The sequence below is a fragment of the Microtus oregoni genome, unplaced genomic scaffold, assembly GCF_018167655.1.
Source record: "Microtus oregoni isolate MIOR12 unplaced genomic scaffold, Mior012 000007F_ref0000211, whole genome shotgun sequence".
NCBI classification, from domain to species: domain Eukaryota; kingdom Metazoa; phylum Chordata; class Mammalia; order Rodentia; family Cricetidae; genus Microtus; species Microtus oregoni.
Window position 1 is genome coordinate 1861912 of NW_024543066.1, and position 18241 is coordinate 1880152.

The window sequence follows — 18241 nt, forward strand, 5'->3', positions numbered from 1 at the left end:
TCTTCAAAAGCTGTTTGTGTTTTTTTTTAACTTTTTTTTTATTGAGAAAAGAAAAAAAAAAACATTTCCTCCCAGCCTCCCATTTCCCTCCCCCTCCTCCCACCCTTCTCCCCCTCCCCCACTCCTCTCCCCCTCCCTCTCCAGCCCAAAGAGCAGTCAGATTTCCCTGCCCTGTGGTAAGTCCTAGGTCCTCCCCCCTCCGTGCATTTCTAGGAAGGTGAACATCCAAACTGGCTAGGCTCCCACAAAGCCAGCACATTACGTAGGTTCAAAACCCCGTGCCATTGTCCTTGGCTTCTCATCAGCCCTCATTGTTCGCCATGCTCGGAGAGTCCAGTTTTATCCCATGCTTTTTCCGTCACAGTTCAGCTGGCCTTGGTGAGCTCCCAATAGATCAGCTCCACTGTCTCAGTGGGTGGGTGCTCCCCTAGTGGTCCCGACTTAAACGTTTTCTTTTTTAAACTTATTACGTCCAAAGAAAGGAAGTGTGGCTGTCCTCCAGGACGCTGAAGAATATTGGTCTTATATGTAAATTCTAAGAGTCCAAAATATTGTGCTTTGAAACATGTTATCCAGACCCCAGCCGAACCAGCAGGTTCTCCTGTGTTGACCAGATACAGCTGAAATAACAGTACAGAAGGAGAAAGCTTCCCCCTGAGAACCTAGAGCCAGCAGAATTCTTGAAATCTTCAAAAATCCTGAGCAACAGGATTTTTCCTAAGGTGTTGATAAAGGTGCTTGGAGATGAAGCAGTCGCTATCAGTTACCGTTTTCACAAATCGGGATGGAAAAATGCATGATCTATGGTAAGATGATAGACCCCTAAGAAGTGTTGCCCTCGAGGGGCAGTGATAATTAACACTGGACTGAGCACTGCTGTAGTGTTATCTAGCAGATTAAAAGAACGTGACCAACTAAACTGCAACATTGACTATGAAGCAAGTTACTCTGTTCCCTTTATAATATCTGAGCTTGACTTAATTATTACCAGGCATGACTAGAAGAAAATTCATGGCTAGAAAAAAATAGGATGAGAAATGAAATGGATGTTAGGACAGTAGAAAAGCAAGTAAATCTCACTTTGCTTGTGAGAAAACCTATCTTTATGTTCCAAAAGGATGAGCAGAGTGTACAGAAAGCAAGGTGTGGCACAAATGTGGAGGAGGAGGAACGTTCGCGTTGCTGTTGGGAAGGCAGAATGGCACGTGCTTTTGAAAACAATGAAGCCTTTCCTCAGAGTGCTAAAACATAGGATTATGGAATGAGCCAGAATTTCCCAAGCATAACTACAAAAGAAATCAAGATATAAACCCAACATGCCTACAATACACAAAAGTCTGTAAGAACCGAAAGTAGAACAAAAGCACCCTGATAGAGGGAATGAAGAGATGCTCATATCACCCAGGTAATATAAATTGGTAATAACAAGGACTGGGGCCCTCGTATGGTAAACTAGCAAAGGCCTTGGAAACGATGGAGTGAAAGGAACCAGGTATCCAGGTATCAGAAAACCTCTGCAGATTTTCTTATTTCTTTTACATGAGGTATCCAAGCAAGGTAAATCTTTGAAAGTAGATTAATACTTGACCAAGGGGTGGGAGAGGGGACCGGAAGTGGGGAACAGACAATTAATGAGAGGAACTGGAAAGGAAAAAAAGAGTTTCTTTTAAATGGGGGATTAATTTTTAAAAAGTTCTAAAATTAGGTTATGGTGAACATTGAACAACATATACAAAAAGCCATTTTTATGCTATAAACAAATATCCACAAAGTCATTATTTAGAGATGTGGAAAAAATAAAGGCCAGGCAGCCTTGTGGAGATGGACGCACTGCATTGTACTATGTGAAATTAGATGGTCTCAATGACAGAGTAAACATGAAAATTAAATCAATAAAATTTAAAACAAACCAGCCAAAATGAGCTGCTGAGTATCTTATTAAAAAAAATAACACAGGCAAAACAGTCAGCTGAGACACGAGTTCTTACAACTTGATTTACTTGTAAATACAGTTCCTGAATAAGGGAAAAAGCAAACAAATGAGTACTATCAAAAAACCCCATATTGAAATTTTATTATAAATCCAAACACGTCCAAAGCTCCTAATACAGTGGTTCTCAACCTTTCTAATGCTGTGACCCTTTAATACCGTTCCTCATGCTGTGGTGACCCCCAACAAGAAGATTATTTTTGTTGCTATTTCATAACAATTTTGCTACTTTTATGAATCATAATGTTATTATCTGTGTTTTCCAATGGACTTAGGCAACCCCTGTGAAAGGGTCATTTGACCCCCTGTAGGTTGAGAATTACTGCCCAAACACAAGAAACATGAATAAAACTGCCATTGCATGTCATAATTACTTCAGTTTATCCAAGACCATTAATAAAAAGAAAATGCCTAGGCAAGCAACCAAAGAAGGAAGAATGTTACATGTAGAGAAACAAAGATAATGAGTACTTGGAATTTTTCTTAGCTATAGTGCAATGAAAAGGCAGTGGGACAACCGTAAAGTCCTGTTAGAATAGGCAAGCCAGCCTTGAGTTCTATAAGCAGCAAACTGCCTTCAAAATGATGGTTAATGAAAGGCATTTCTCGTGTGGAAGTGGAAGTGGTTTTTCAGATCCACACTGTATAAGGAATGTAAAATGCATTGGTCATATGAAAAAGTGACATATTAAAATATGAATATGTACAGAAGAGTAGAAAGCACCAGACATGGTAACTATATGAGGAACTATGTCTCTTCTTAATATTTAAATTTTTTTTCTTTTTTTTTTTTTTTGTTTTTTTTTTGTTTTTTCGAGACAGGGTTTCTCTGTGGCTTTGGAGCCTGTCCTGGCACTAGCTCTTATAGACCAGGCTGGTCTCGAACTCACAGAGATCCGCCTACCTCTGCCTCCCGAGTGCTGGGATTAAAGGCGTGTGCCTACACCGCCCAACAATATTTAAATTTTTATAAAATACGTATTGATAATTTCAGACAAAGAATGGATGTCATCATACACATAGATTTTTAAAATATGCTCTAATCTTAACATCCAAATGGCCAACAACACTTCAGATCCTAACATGCCCTATGTATGTCCCATCCTCAAAGCCCAATATTAGCTAAGAGAGGCATATCTCATCAGAGACTGTATTTTCCCTATTACAGAGGACTTCAATTAGCTTGCTTGACGCACAATTCATGGCAATGCAAAGCACACACTCTGGAATAAAAGGAATTCAAATTTGTTCTGAGTTCAACCACCTAGTACATCGATGACCTTGAATAAAATTACTTAATCGAGAATTTAATTTTGTCACTTATTAAGGAGAATAAGGATAAGAATGTTTCTTTTAATAATTAGGAGAAGATTTTCTTTTGGAACACCCATAAAAGGTACTTCTCAAAAGTTTCTGACACTTTTGACGCCGAGTAGTAGCATAAAGTGTTAACACTTTGGTTTCTGTGCCTGTCGGCTCCCTATAGCAGTCATGTGCAAATGGAAGTAGAATATGAAAAACTGCTTAAATTTCTTGGGGAAATTCTTTTTCATAATATTCTTTTACATAATAACTTAGGAGATGTTTAGGGAGGTAAAAGATGAATTAGATCATTGTCCAGTTTGCTATGATTCACAACATTTCCCTTTCAACGTTTGCTGCCATTTGTTTCTCAGTTGTCAAGTTAAACCATATACTTAAAACTCTAATTTTGAGGAGTTTCACTGAAACCACAATTAAGAAATAGCTGCCGAAATGCTAAATATTTGTCTCAGAAATGATATCACTATCCTTCCGTGAACCACTACTCAGAAAGTTGGTGTGGGTGTAACATTAGCCACAACTATGGTTTTCTGGAATTTCCAAACCAAGATAGTCCATTGTGTTTTCGAAAGGACCTTCATGTTCAGCATCTAAATTGCAGTTCCTAAGGCAATTCTTGTCTTGGGTTGCTAGTTCCAGGGGAATAGATTCTGCCTCCCACGCTGTTCAATAGCTTGTTTAGTCCATCACTCCTCTTGCTATGCTCAGCATCTATGCAGTTTGGACACGGACCACCTGACCTGAATTGCAAGCCCTTGTGAGAAAGGAATGACTTACCAAAAGCAAATCCTTTTTTCAAACCCACTGAATCCTTCCTAATAAGTCTAGCCTTGCAGCTTCTTACTCTGTTGTCTGGCAGAAAAAAGTCAAAACACTATCAGGAGAGTGAAAGTCAGTGTTATTATGCATGTTATACTTACTATCACGTTGAATTTGTTCTGGTTGTTTTCCATCTAATTTGAAAGGGATTTTGTGCTGCCTTGTCCCCACAGATCCTCACAATCACTTTGCAAAGACCTATCTTAATCTCCATAGTCAAGCCAAATGCTAAGTTGATTGACCTCATTCCACAGTCATCAAGAGAGACCATAAACAGGTGTCCTGGGAGAGACAGAAAGAACAAGACCATCCACAGTTCCCCTGGCCTATCTTATCCACGTCTTTCTCCGCTATGGCATTGCAATATTGCTAGAGAGGTACCCAATACCCCTGGGGAAGTTTTATTTAATCGTAATAGAAACAATCAGTGAGTAATGGGGGCAAGCTAATAGTTCCATTTAATTTAAACGTTTAGAAAAATGCAATGTCATTTGTTAGCATTCACCCCTTTCTTTTTCTCTGTTTATCATTAAGTATTCCAAAACAATTTGGTTTGGACAGTTGTGCTAGTTTTTCAGGTAATTTCTAACTCAAAGAAAAACCATGGTGATAATATTGGTGTCCGTTATCTCATTATGATAATGTACTGGAATAGTATAAAATAATGAATTACTGGGTATTATTATTAGTTACCTGTGTAGTTTTAATTTTACATAGTGTTTAAAGCTATGTCTCACAGTATTGCATAAGCTTACCACAAATTTGAGCTCAAGCAATCCTTCCGCTCTGACTTCCCTGATATCTTCCCTGCAGGTTTATGCCACTACATCTGGCTCATTTTCATTTTACCAAATGGTATTACTCCAAGAAAATTAAATGATAAATTGATCTTAGCCCAATATATCACAGTTATAGTTTATGATTCTTATGTTCACATACTTAATTTTACTGTAATAATACAAGCATGACACAAAGATTTTTCTCACCTGTTGAGAAGCAGAAAGTTCGCAGTTCTTATACTTGGACTTAGAGCACTGACATAGTAAGTAAGGTTTTGAGTGTGCTCGTGCGCGCAAGGTAAGCATTGAGGTTCAGCCTTGCACAAACTGCTCTTCAAGTGGTTCAGGACCATTTGATGAAAATTTGCTCTTCAACTTCGAGTGGCTTTGGCATTTTAGTGCAAAATGAAATGGAAAATATCTACCTGGATCTAATCCTGGACTTTCTATTCTTTTTTTTTTTTTTTTTTTTTTTTGGTCTTTTCGAGACAGGGTTTCTCTGTGGTTTTGGAGCCTGTCCTGGAACTAGCTCTGTAGACCAGGCTGGTCTCGAACTCACAGAAATCCGCCCGCCTCTGCCTCCCGAATGCTGGGATTAAAGGCGTGCGCCACCATCGCCCGGCTGACTTTCTATTCTTGTAGAAATTATTAGTATGCCCATTTAAAACAATTAGCATCTTAATTACTATCACATTGCTTTAATGGCTGCATATTTGCATTAATAGTTGAAAGGGGTCAGGGTATATCTTTGAGATTCATTTATTTCCCAAATATTGGAGATACTTACGGTTCTTGCATTTCTTTTCAAAGTGTATGATTGACTTTATGAATATTCTTCTTCAAACTTGGATTACCTTTTATTCACTGTGCAAATAAAGTTCTGAGAATGCCTTCTCAGCAATAATGAGCATAGAATTGACTTAGGAACATTGTAATTGTGAGTGTCTTTTTGCTATATTTCATAACATCTGGAAATGTATTTATACTGTTCAGATCAAGCATGGTTTCAGTTTGGTGAAATCAAATTCTTAGAGAATTTTATTGATTTCTTTAAAATGTCAAGATTGTTGGGATGGAATTATTTGCATTTTCAAGTTAATATTTTTTAGTGTCTGGATCATCCATAGATATATCTTCACTTTTGTTCTTTAGAGACAATCTGTTGTGGTCTTGTTCTCTGCACTCTCTTTATATATGTTAGATCAGGCCCTTTCCAGTTATTCTAACTGGAGTTTTTACCTGTTTGTAGAGTTATTTCTTCAGCACATTGGCTTTATTGAGTTGTTCGCCCTGCATCTCTGCTATCACCATTTTGGGTTTGTATCCTTAATAATAATAGTAGCTGTAGCTGCTGTTGTCATGTTAAATCACGTTATACAATATTAATGTGCTCCCTGAAAGTTCATACATATATACAATATATCATAATTACTATCACCCCTCACCCTCTCTTATGTCCCTTCCTCTGCCCTGAACAGCGGCCTCCTCCCTATTAAACATAACCACATTCTTGTCAACCAAAGGCTACATTATATTTTGAATGGACTCATTTTCTAGAATGTTCTGTGCATGTGAGTTGGAGCCTGTCTTGGTCCACAGTGCTACTCAGTCTCTCTTGCTTGGTACTGTTGGAAGCCTGGAAGTGAAGCTCCTAGGAAGACCTGTGGATTTCTTCTGCTTCCAGTCAATTTGGAGTTTTCACCTTCTGAACTCTGAGCCGTGTACGATGGGGCATGCATGTTTAGAGTTTTTCAATCTTTTTTATGGAGTCATTTTTAATAATTATAATAATTCATTTATAATAAGATTTATTATAATACAATCCACTTATTTTTTTTAGAAATTTATTCTGTTTCTGTGTTTTTTATTGGAAACAGAGTTTTTTTCATACAATATATTCTAAGGAAGGTTTACTCTCACCTCACTCCTCCTAGATCCTCCCCAACTTCCCCCCAATCATCCAAATTCATACTCTTTTTTCCTCCCTCTCATTAAAAACAGCCAATTTAACAAACAAAACAGAATAGGACAAAAGAGACAGATGAAAAGAGCCAAGGCAAAAGCATAAACAACTCAGACAGATGCAGAGTCAATACAATTTCACAAACAGAAATCTCGTAAAACCACAAAACCAGAAACCACCATGTAGGAATAAGAGACTTGCATAGAAAAAAATAGCTGGGATTAATCATTATGAGGGAAAATAACCTTTAAAATATTACAAAATATCATTTTTGTGTTAGCCATGTACTGCTTAGCATGGGACTTGCCCCTAAGTGTAGTTTACACACCCAATGAGACTACATTGGAGAAAACTAATCTTTCCTTTGCAAGTGATTGTTAACTGGAGATAGCTTCCGGGTTTGGAGTGTGGGCTTGTGTCTTCTTCCCCTCTTGGTACTGGGGACCTCATCTACCTTGCGCATGTGCAGGCCACTGCCTGCTGCCAGGGTTTCTGTGAGTTCGTATTTGTGTCAGCTCTGTTGTGTCTAGAAGGCCTCATCCCCTGATGTCTTCCATCCCCACTGGCTCTTACAATATAATACTTCTACCTCCTCTTCTGCAGAGCTCCCTGAGTCCGGAGGGGAAGGATTTGATGGAGACATCCCACTTAGGACTGAGCATTCCAATGTCTCTCACTGGCTATGGATTTCTGTATTTGCTTTCGTCTACTACGGAAAGAAGTTTCTCTGCTGATGGTTGAACAAGACGCTGATTTGTGAGTAAAGCAGAATGTGGTAAGGAGCCATTTCATTGCGTGTTCCTTTAGTTCAACAACAGTCGTCGGTTTTCCCCTAGGTCCATGGCCTCGTCTAGTCTAGTCTCAGATTCTTTGCCACCCAGGTAGTATGGGACACACATTCCATCTCTAGAGTAGATCTTAAATCTAATCATGTAGTGGCTGGTTACTCCCAACTTTGTGCCACTATTGCTCCAGAGAATCATTCAGGCAGGTCGTCACTATAGATTGAAGGCTTTGTCGCTGGGTTGATGGTTGCCTTTCTCCTCTGGTAGCATGCAGAATACCTTCCAGTACCGTGGGTACTAATCAGTAGGGTAAAGTCTCTAAGTAGGCACCAGATTGACTTAGTTCCAGTTTTAATTTAATTAGATTCACATGGTAAGTAGGCCAGTTTTTTTTTTTTTTTTTTTTTTTTTCGAGACAGGGTTTCTCTGTGGCTTTGGAGCCTGTCCTGGAACTAGCTCTGTAGACCAGGCTGGTCTCGAACTCACAGAGATCCGCCTACCTCTGCCTCCCGAGTGCTGGGATTAAAGGCGTGCGCCACCATCGCCCGGCAGTAGGCCAGTTTTTATTAAGGTATATAGTGATGTGTGATGTCCTTTTGTATATGTGATGTTTTTATTGGTTGGTGAATAAAACTGTTTTAGCCAGTGGCTTAGCAGAGTAAAGCTAGGTGGGAAGTCCAAACAAAGATACAGACTGAGAGAGTAGGCAGAGTCGAGGAGATGCCACGTAGTTGCTGAAGGAGTAACATGCTGAACCAGAAAGCCATAACCTCGTGGCAGTACACAGATTAATAGAAATAGGTTAATTTAATAGTGAGAGCTAGCCGGTAAGAAGCCTAAGACATTGGCCAAACAATTGTAACTGATAATAAGCCTCAGAGTGGTTATTTCATAAGCAGGTGCAGGAACTAGTGAGGGGGAGCCGGTGGGTAGAGAGAACCCATTCAAGTGGGACCAGGCAAGATGGAGAAAAGCCTCTGTCCTCATCATAGGCCATGGTTTCACATACTGTTTCTTCTAACCTGACTGTTTTGCTTAAAGTAAACATCTTAAAAATAACATATACTTTATCATATATTTTAAGCTACTTTGCTAAATCTGTCATAAATTAGTATATTTAGAAATTTTAACACTGAAAGTGTTAACTATATGCTTTAGATATATGTCATCTTACAGAAGGAAACTAATAATTTCAGTTATTTTTGCTGTTAGATATGAAATGCTATTTAGTCATTTTGCATAGTTTCTACTTATTTGTTGTGACTTTCTATATTTTGATTTTGAGAGAATTTCTACATGATTTCTAAAGCATTATTACATATTTCAGAAAAATTCAATATGATTTATTTCTCTATTGGCATTTGATGATTGCATTTTCTAAGTTGAAATCCTTCTTTGTTTGAGCATATTAATTTTAATTGTTTCTCCTACACTTTCATTACTTTCTTAGACTACTTTTTTTCTAAGTCTTATATTTTAGCAGCAGCTATGATGCCAACTGTAATCTGTGATTTCCAATTTTTTTTTTTTTTCGGGAAGTGTAATTCTCATTCTCATACGCTTTCACAGTGCTAATCCTGTCTGCTCTTGGGGCTCCTGTTTAGCCCAATAGGAGCCATCTGTGGGGCCACAGGGCCACCTTCTGAAAAGGCAAGCAAGCATTAGACCTTAGTCTCCTCTGCCTCAAGTAGAAGTCAGGAGACAAGGCTTTGCTTGCTGCTGCTGGGTGCAGATGGGGCTCTTTCAGCTCCAGTTCTGCATGGGGTAGGGCATCTCTGTGGCTTTGCTTCCTCTGCAGAGGAGGGTGTGGAGTCGATCTGGCATGAATGAGGACCGGCTGGGCAGAAGCTGTTAAAGAGGCAGACCACACACCTCTGTGAAGTTCCTGAAGCTAGTGTCTCCTGGGCTGGGAGGATTGGCTGTTTTGATTTTGATTTGTTTTTGTTTTTCTTTTTCTTCCATCTGTGCTGGCAGTTCATTGCCCTAGGCCACTTCAGCACCTGTGCTATCTGAGAGGTGGGAAGGAAACCCAGGAAAATCAGCACCCTCAGGGCTGTCGGCCTTCTTTCCCAGTCTCAGAGGTCTCTGGTTGTCTGTTAAACCTTTCCAGTATGGAATTATGCCTAAAGAGGAGTCACACAAAGACGTGAATTGATTTCATCTTGTTTCTGAATGCTCAGCTATTGATTTTACAGCGGGGGTTGGTAAAGTTTTCAAAACATAGACTTGCTATATAGCCCAAGCTGGACTTGAGCTCATGGTACCTCTGCTGTTGGTGTTATAGGCATTTCCACACCTGATGTTATTTTTATTTTATGAAGAATTGGCAGTAATTGTAGAGAATCCTGAGCATTGGAAAATAGTGTATTAAAAATGAATTGAGAAGTTACTACATGAGAGAAAGGAAAAGAAGGAGGAAGGGAGGAGAAAAGAAAAAGAAAGTAAAGAAAGGGAGCAGAGAAGAGGGGAAGGGAAATGAAGGAAGGCAATGGAGTAGATTAACACATTATGTGCCAACAGATTACAATTTGTCTTAACAACAATATAGAATTTTCCTCAATAAATGTCAATTCTGTCACCACACTTTCTTATTTCTAAAGGCTTTGCTTGTAATATCTGACCCTTACTACCCGTGTACACGCTAGATCTTAAACGATACTATACTGATGCACTTCGTAAATGTGGTTCTGGGAAAACTTACAGCTACAGCTCTGGAGACAACATACAAACTCGAACACAGCTTCCGAGCAGACAGAGGGGAAGCAAGGCATGGAAGTGGTGTGAAATAACAGGGTTCCTTGACTGCCCAAAGCCAGGAATGTGTGAGTACGAAGAAAAGGAGTTTCCAAACCCGAAGGACAGCAGAGCTCTTATCGGTGAGCAGATGGTCACACACTTTGGTTGTCAAAATACACTTATACATCGAGGGAAATCTACTCAGTGGCTATTACCTTAGGGCATCAAGGACAAACACGCCACGGCTAATGCCCATCCAACTGTTTGTGCAGTCTGTGCCCTTGTTGGGACTTCTGTTCTGAGTCTAACGGATGCTTCCTGGCATAACTCTTGCTACTCTCTGCCTTGATGACTGGCAGAGCAGATCCCTCCAGGGCCATTACACTTGAGCTTTTCTTAATAAGTTAAGCCACTGTGGGAAAGTTGAAGATTGCTGTGTGACCTCTTTTCCCTAACTCACTGAGGACAAGGTATCAAGAGCATCAAAGGATGACAAGAAAAACGGTTTTGCAACTGAGAACAAATGGTCAGCAAAAGAAAATATATAAACGCATAGCCAAAATGATAATTTAAGCTAATATCATAAACAAATTTTATAACCACAAATATTATAGAATTACCCTTAGCAAGTGTGTAGTATAATATATGAACACACATGACAACATGCTGGTTCTTAAATGCAAATAAGAAGACATATAATTAATATAAGAGCTTTGCAAATGCTTTTCCCAAATGTAACTTGAACTTTCTAAAATCAAATCTTATTGTTTATTAAGCTTTTATTCTATTTTTTTTTTTCGAGACAGGGTTTCTCTGTGGCTTTGGAGCCTGTCCTGGAACTAGCTCTGTAGACCAGGCTGGTCTCGAACTCACAGAGATCCGCCTGCCTCTGCCTTCCGTGTGCTGGGATTAAAGGCGTGCGCCACCATCGCCGTAAGCTTTTATTCTAACGTGTGTTATTAGTATTAGGTAGGGAACTATGGATGGCAGAAGACAACTTTGTGGAGTTGGCTGTCCTGTGGCGTCTTGTGCTGCTGTTCTTTCCATGTTTATTTTACACAAATGCATGCAACACACTGCATGTCCTGTGGAGATCATGATGTAGCATGTGGATAAAGTTAATATGAAGGATTCAGTTTGGTGAATTGAGTCTCCAAACCCTGCAAATGGTTTATTGATACATTAGGATAGAGACTCTCATTTCAATTTTATTCTCCTCTTAACTCCACATCTTTTCCCAACTTGAACTTCCTATTCAAAAGAAAATGGTTTCCCTTCTCCTTAACTTTCCATCCACTCTCTCCTAACTGAAATATTCTCATATTCTGGACCTTAACAGTGATAAGTAAAGTTCCCTTTACTTAAAAAAAAATTGAAATCAAAGTTCAGTTGTCTCAGAGTTCCTGTTGATATGCTGAAACACCATGACAAAGCAACCTGGGGAGGGGAGAAGGGTTTATCTAACTTATGCTTCCACATCACTGTTCATCACTGGAGGAAGTGCGGACAGGAGCTCAAGCAAGGTGGGAGCCTGGAGGCAAGAGCTGCTGCAGAGACCCTGGAGGGGTGCCGCTTACCCTCATGGCTTGCTCAACCTATTTTCTTGTAGAAGCCAGGACCCCAAGCCCAGGGGCAACAGTCACAATAGGTTGTGCAGTTCCACCTCAATTGCTAAGGAATGCCCTACAGTCTTGCCCACAGCCTGATCTTAAGGAGACATTTTCTCAGCTGAGGCTTCCTCCTCTCTAATGACCTTAGTTTGTGTCAAGTTGGCATAAAACTACTCAGCATGTACAGTAATTATATTAGTTTTTTTCCTCTTTTCTCCCTCTAACTCTTCCCAGGTAACCCTCCAATCCTTGCTCACTCTCCAAATCATGACCTCTGGCCTGTTATCCTCTAACTGATTACACAAGCGTGTATGTGCGCACACACGCGCACATGTGTACATACAGACACACACACACACACACACACACACACACACACACACACCTGCTTAGTCTATATAATGTTATAATGACCATTTGAAGTTGGATAACCAATTTGTGTGCACTTCTTACCTTGATAGACTATTTTTTTTCTTTTCTTTTTCTTCTTCTTCTTCTTCTTCTTCTTCTTCTTCTTCTTTTTTTTTTTTTTTTTTACTTTCAACATTCCTTAGTTACCTGTAGTTCTTGGTCTAAGGTTCGGGACTCATGAACTTTCCCCTTTTGCATGCTAACATGTTAGCTGGTAGTGTCCCGGTTCAGGTGTTGTTTAGACAGCCAAATTGTTGTGGATTCATGGGAGTAACTTCTCTGACATTTCCAAGAGATACAGTCTCACAGCAGACATCCTGTTCCGTTGTCTCTTACAGTCCTCTGACCCCTGTTTTGAGATATTCCCTGTGTTTCAGTTACTGCCGTAGTTGTGTTGGAAATGGGCACTAAAAGATCACTTTTTTTCCCTTTATTTGGATTGGTTGTGGTTTTCTGCAATGGTCTCCACGTGTTGAAAGGAGAAGTTTATTTTATTTGCTTCTTTGACACAAATGTTGGAAGTATTTCCCATAGGAGCTCCTTTGTTTAGTAAGGTGCTCCCATATCAGCCTCTGTATACTGCCTCGTTACATTTTGGAAGACTGTCATATGTTCATGATTCATAACCTGCATGGACTGAAGCCATATTTTACAGCAATCTTCTGCTTTAGGTTGTATTGAGAAGACAGAAAATGAAACCTTACTCTTAGCAAACATCTAAGCTTTTGTTAACTCCATGTTCATGGTTGCATGGCATTTGTCTTGAATTGTCTCATTTATTGTGACTGAAGTGCTATAGGCACAAAAGAGCAGATTTCTCTTTCCACATTCCTTCAGCCCCTAGCAACTGCCAATCCACATGCTGTTTCTAAAAGTTTGACACTTTTGATCTACTCATGTAAATAGAACCATGAAGTATTTTTTTCCTGTGACTAGTTTATTTCAGGCAGCACAGTGTTGGTAGGATTCATCACATTGCAAGACAACGTAGGAAGTAAGATTCCCTGCTTATCTTGAAAGTTCTCTCTCTGCTGGGCTGACACTTGATTATTCTAAGATTACACTTGATTACACTCTACCACTTAAGCTCACTTTACCATTATGCTCTTCTTGTCCCTGGAGAAAGAAATTGGATTTCTTGTTTAGGAAGTGCAATTTGATTATCTCATTTATTTTATTTTAACAGGAAAATGCATTATTGAAGGACATTGAAATGAAACACTAATATGAGAGCCAAAAATATTTTGTGTTTAAGACTGGAGCCCAAATGATCCTGCATATGAATTGGGAAACAAATGCATACTCTAGCAACTTCTCAATGAGATGGACGAAAGGCCAGCGTGCGGTCTGTTTCTGCAAGTGGGACAGGTAGTTAACTAGAATAAAACATAAAGAAATGTTAGCCATATTCAAATTTTCAGTGTAATAATACATGATGGGACATTGTTTACTAAACTATACTATGATTTCATGAAAGAGCTACAGAAAATGAATGTCAGAGTCCCTAAATGAATAACAAAGGGGAAAGGGAAATGCATGTATTTCTCCTAAGGAAAATAAATCCAAACTAGAACTTAAGGAGCCATTTCCTGCACTAATGTAATTGAAACTTGCCTTTGCTGTCTTATATTTGGTGATAACGTTCTTAGCCATCAGTCACATTTGTAGGTTTCTAGGTTGACAGAAACACAATGAAAATTAGAGCAGAAGGAATGGAAGGTAGGAGAAAACTCTTGGGAATCTTCAAGCCTTAGAGGTATGGAAGAGGTATAGGCTAGGGTTTGCAGTGATGCCTTTGATTACCTTAGGGCTTTGCTAGATTAACCTTGGCTTTGGCACGGTCAGAAGGCAATACTGAGTGTGAGGGAGAGAACACATGGATTACCAAGGGACTGGCACCTGGCTTCTCATCCACTTCACCTAGCTGCCCAATTTCAGATGCATTAGTTGCACAGGCTGAAATGGTTTAAGTGGGAGATAAAGGAAACAATCTCACTGACCTTTACAGCATCCGAAACTCTAAGAACTGGTAGTGTCTGGACTTTTTTATGTATCACTATCATTTTCTCTTCCAAATATCAGAGTGAACCTAGTGAGGAGCATCCTCTGAAATTCTGGGACAGGACTGTAGCACTTGAAGCAGACAGTAGAAGCATTTGCTACAAGCTTTCCTCTAGCCATGGAAGTCAAGTCATGCATTAGTTCCTCTAATGTCCAACTTTGTATAAAAAATCTTTTCTTTCTTTTGCTATTTGTGCAAAATTACATCATTCTATCAAAGCTTGAAAAAGCTAGTGATTGGCACTTCACTTGCCTCTATAATCATTCAAAGTTTAAAAAAAATCACCAACTCAAGGGAGCAAAGATAATGAGTCTTCTTCCATCTTTCTTCTCCCCCCTCTCTCTTCCCCTCTCTGTCTTTCCCTCTACCCTTCGTATTTCCTCTGCATCCCACCTTCTCTGAATTTCCCCAAAGGAATGTTACAGCCAGAGTTAAAAAGTTTTAAAATTCTATTTTGCCTATATGTTTTTCAAGTTCTTGCATAAATACTGAGTTTACATCAATAGTTACCTCCTCCCAGACATAATAAAGATCAGTGAGGGGCCAGGCGGTGGTGGTGCATGCCTGTAATCCCAGCACTCGGGAGGCAGAGGCAGGCAGATCTCTGTGAGTTTGAGACCAGCCTGGTCTACAAGAGCTAGTTCCAGGACAGGCTCCAAAACCACAGAGAAACCTTGTCTCGAAAAAAACCAAAAAAAAAAAAAAAAAAAAGATCAGTGAGGTCCAGTGTGAAACCTTTCCTTGCCTCCTTATAATTTTCCCTCACTTTGGAATTATTTCTAGAGGACATATAACCAACACAACATCCTTGCTGATAGCAATAATATTACATTGAGAAATAGAAAGTTTTCTTCTGTATTTGTGCAAGTTTTCATTAATTAATAACTGAACATCTCTCTTAGGTAAGGTAAAAAATACTGCTTTTATTCCTTTTGAGGGGGATTGAAGACACACTAACGTGCTCACTCTACACTGATGGGATCAGCCTACATGGATGTAATCTTTTTATATTGATGTAATCACTCTGCCCTGATGTCATTGTTCTGTATTGATTTTATCACTCTACACCGATGTGGTCTACATTGATCACATCACTCTATACTGGTATAATCCATCTACAATGATGTGATTAATCTACATTAACGAAGCTACTCCACATTGATGTCATCACTCCACATTGATGTCATCACTCCACATTGATGTGACGTGCTCATTTACATAACCAGATAAGCAATACATGTTAAAAAGGAACTAAATACCCTAGGGCTTAAGTGATGATTTGTTAGCAGTACACTGGTATCCGTCACTGTCTTGTCTCTGAAAATGGAATCACAGTTGTTTTTTTTTTTGTTTGTTTTTTGTTTTTGTTTTTTTAAACTGAAGGGAGCAGATCCTAAATACTCTTTTGGAACCTCAGGTGGTTTTGAGACACAGAAATTATAAATTAATGGTGACTCAACATGACAATATGAGAAGCCCTTTTTGATGCTGTGAACTGTGTGGCATGTTGAGTTTGAACCCTGAACAAAGTGATGAGCCCTATGGGAGGCAATTCTTACCAAAGACGGAGTTAGTATTTTGCCACAAAGCATCATGTTTCCAGACCTTTGCTATCCACAATGAACCTTAATCCTTACCCGTAAAGCCTAAGTGTTAGGCACATATTAAGCATGTTGGTATTTTTGGAGACATTTACTTTAGTTTTCTGTGTTAAAAATGTATCCATATAATCTATCTGGTAACAATGCTAGAGTAGCCTTTTACAAGATTTAGTCAATTCTAGGTTTAGATGGACTACTCAGGTGCTTGTCTCCAGTAGAGCCTGACTTTAAGATAACGCACATGATAATGTTCTGCTCAGATTTTATTGTCAGCTCTCAGAATCTATGAGTCATTGAAAGGGGAGGACTAAAGCTGAGGGTTTCTGTAAGGGGAGGACTAAAGCTGAGGGTTTCTGTCTGCCCCGTAGCCATCTCTGTGAGAGATTGTCTTGACTCATGATAGATGTGCAAGGGTCTAGCCCACGGGTATCGTCTCTACTCAAGTTAGGTAAGCATGAACAAAGTGCAAGACACAGAGTGAGCCAGGAAGCAGGAAGCCCTGCTCCTTCATGATTTCTGCTTCAAGCCTCTGAGCTCTTGCCCCTGACATTTCTCAGTGATGCTTTGGAACCTGGAAGGGAAAGCCAAACAAGCCCTATCTTATCTCCGCTATCATGTCATTTAATTTAAAAAATGTGTGTCTTAGAAGAGAAAAATATTTATATAGTATCTAATAATGATGCCATTAAAATAGCTAAAAATGTAAAAGCTGATTGATTTTGACTAAGCTTGTCTTTGACCTCGAAATCTTTAATCTAATAACTTTGTTAGGTGCTCAACAGGCTACACAGACTCAGATTTCTGTGTGGAAAAGAAATGAGATTTTATCATCATCAGATTTATCTTCCTTCTGGAAAAATACTTCTGCTCAGGTGGTGTGATGTTTTATATTGACTGTCAGCTTCACAGGATCTAGAATCACCTTAGAGATAAAGAGTCCCCAAGTAGAGGAACTTTCTAGATTAGTTTAGTTGATGTGGGGAAAAAAGCTATTGTAAGTACCAGATAAGAAGGAGGAAGCCATCTGAGTACCAGCACCCACCACTTTCTGTCTCTTGAGGTTTCCATGATTCTGGGGTCAAAACTAGAGCTCCTTCTATGCTTGGCCAATACTCTGCCAAGAGCAACTCCCTCAGCCCTGCCCCAATGCTGTTGTTTGTTACCTGTTTGGATGGTTTCCTCACAGAAGAGGTGAAAGCAGAGAATAAGAAGAAAGTTCAGTTCGGCACTCTAAACAGCAAGGATGATGGAAATTTGACAGGCACAAATGAATAGCTTCCTAAACAACTAGCCTCCCAGACCCGGCGCCAGAGCCAGCTATTTCGCCTCTAATCACCACAAAAATAAAAGCTTGCCTGAGACTTCTGGGATCTAATTTGCTGTGTGGAATGTAGGCTCACCAGTTCGGCTGTGTCAGTTATGATAAGGTGTGAGTGGAAATCTGAGGAGAGTGATTTTCTTGTAGCCAAAGGGAAAAGTCAGACAAAACTATTTCTTATTCAAAAATAGAAGAGTAACTGGAACTTTCTCCCACTTGGATTTTAGTTTTGTTTAGAGCCCAAAGCTTAAAAGCACGCTCGTGCGGTCTAAGGAGAGTGTCTGCCTATGCAATGAGTACTTGCAAAGGAATTAAAAACAGGGACTAGCAAGCATTCTTGCATCCTTCGAGAGGCAAGGGGAGTAGGACGGAACTAGAAAGATGGTTGTCTCCAGCCGAGAGACAGTAGTCAGAGGCATTTCCTGGAAGCATGACACGTGTCTTCTGGAGTTTGTGGCACTGACAGGCCGCTGTTCAAGTCTCCCCTGAAAATCAAAGGTCTGGGACTGACAGGCCCTGCCTCTGGTGGGGGGCTGTGAGAGGAAGCTCTGTGCGTTCAAAGACCAGCAAGAACACAGTCTGCAGTTTAGGACTGGGCAGAAGAAAATCGCAGACTGGCCTCAGGCTGCAGTTACAGTCAAAATGACTCCATTTTAGGGATGAGTCTTGAGGACAGCATATCTCCAAAAGTGGAACTTTGAGGGTAAATGGGCACAGTAGCTGAGGAGGGGGGAGGGAAGGAAATTAAGTGCTCCACCAGGTCTATTTAACCTGACTCATTGAGAAAGAAGGCATGTGGGGGGTCTAATGGACATAAAGCTCAGGGGTAGAATGCACCACCTAT

At 39.8% G+C, this 18241-nt stretch overlaps 1 long non-coding RNA gene across 1 annotated transcript in view; it reads left to right on the plus strand.

The window, feature by feature from the left end:
* LOC121450849 overlaps nucleotides 1-18241 on the plus strand; it is a 49540-nt gene that overhangs the window by 2469 nt on the left and 28830 nt on the right. Inside the window, exon 2 of the long non-coding RNA XR_005974642.1 lies at nucleotides 7478-7649. This is a non-coding gene — a long non-coding RNA (uncharacterized LOC121450849). The remainder of the gene's footprint in view (nucleotides 1-7477; nucleotides 7650-18241) is intronic.